The 1,352-nt window shown below is 55.8% G+C and overlaps 1 pseudogene; it reads left to right on the top strand.

Moving 5' to 3' along the window:
• The first annotated feature begins 626 nt into the window (after positions 1-626).
• Positions 627-749, top strand: LOC136662690 (5S ribosomal RNA; annotated as a pseudogene).
• The last annotated feature ends 603 nt before the right edge of the window (positions 750-1,352 follow it).

Genomic DNA, 1,352 nt, shown 5'->3' with positions numbered 1-1,352 from the left:
GAGGTGGCGCAAGTCCGAGGAGACCCATAGGCGCCTGCAGCCCTTACCCAGGGTTAAGGGGAAAAGTTTCCCCTTGCCTCTGGCTAAGCCGCTTCTGGCCACAATCCTGTGCTGGATACAGCGCAAGCCTCCTGGCTTGCCTGTTCCAGCGCAGGTTAAGGTTGTGCCCTTAGGCACGGGGCCCAATTGGCAGTAGTTGGTCCGATTGGCTTAAAGACGGACCTGAGACGAGGCAGGATAATCTCAAAACTTGTTCTGCTGCACTCCTCTTTGAAATGAGCAGAAGCAGGGAATGATGGGAACCCAGCATGCACTGCTCCCAGGGCTGTCCCAACCGTGAGACCACCAGAAGTGGAGTGGCACCCTTGGAAGGGTGGCAGACAGATGAGCTCCTGCCCATTTGCCTGCCACCTTTCCCAGCCCTCCACTGCACTGGGCACTCTGATCCTCTCCTAACTTGCTCGGGAGCAGGCTGGGATTGCAACAGCTACAGCCCCTGCACATTCCTGATCTTGTCTGATCTTGGAAGCTAAGCAGGGTCAGGCCTGGTTAGTACTTGGATGGGAGACCGCCTGGGAATACTGGGTGCTGTAGGCTTCTACCATAGTCTGTCGAGACTGAAGCTTGCCAACCATCTCCCTATACTGAACACTATCTCCCGATCTCGTCTGATCTCGGAAGCTAAGCAGGGTCAGGCCTGGTTAGTACTTGGATGGGAGACCGCCTGGGAATACCAGGGGCTGTAGGCTTAGACCATAGTCTTTCCAGACTGAAGGTTGCCAACCAACCAGCCTCCTTCCACTCTGCTGGAAGAAGAAATAGGGGAGGGCAAGCTGTTATGGCCCCCTGCCGCTTCTCCTTCCCTCCTTGGTGCTTATGAAGCATCAAGTCGGCAGGGCAAGGCCATTTGAAACCCTCCCCTTCCTCTTCCCTGCACTTATAAAAATCCCTGCAATGCAGCCTTCCCTCTACCCCCTTCTCCGCTTGCAGTGAGCATGAACCAGAGATGCTGGGCTCAGGTGCCGATTCATTTCAAACAGAAGAGGCGTGCGCCACGGAGGCTGCATGGCATGCGTTTTCTAAATAAAGGGAAGGGGGGGTGGAAGCACTCCTGCTCGCTCTGTAGGAGGTGCGCATGAGAGCAGACGCAACAGTGGGGAGCAGAGTCGGGCAGCATGGAGGCATGCACCATCCCCGAGTGCTCCTGTTCATTGCAAATAGAAGCAGTACAGAGCAGAGTCTGCATGCTGTGCTCTTTGTGAGAGAAGGGGAGGCAGACTCTGTCTTGCCACAGCTCCTCCCCACTGGGCCTCGTGCCCGCTTAAGGCTGATTAGTTTCCCTTGTTAAACCC

Source organism: Tiliqua scincoides, chromosome 11, assembly GCF_035046505.1.
Source record: "Tiliqua scincoides isolate rTilSci1 chromosome 11, rTilSci1.hap2, whole genome shotgun sequence".
Classification (NCBI taxonomy): Eukaryota; Metazoa; Chordata; class Lepidosauria; order Squamata; family Scincidae; genus Tiliqua; species Tiliqua scincoides.
The sequence above is the reverse complement of the archived record's forward strand: the minus strand, read 5'-3'. Positions and strand labels throughout refer to the sequence as shown.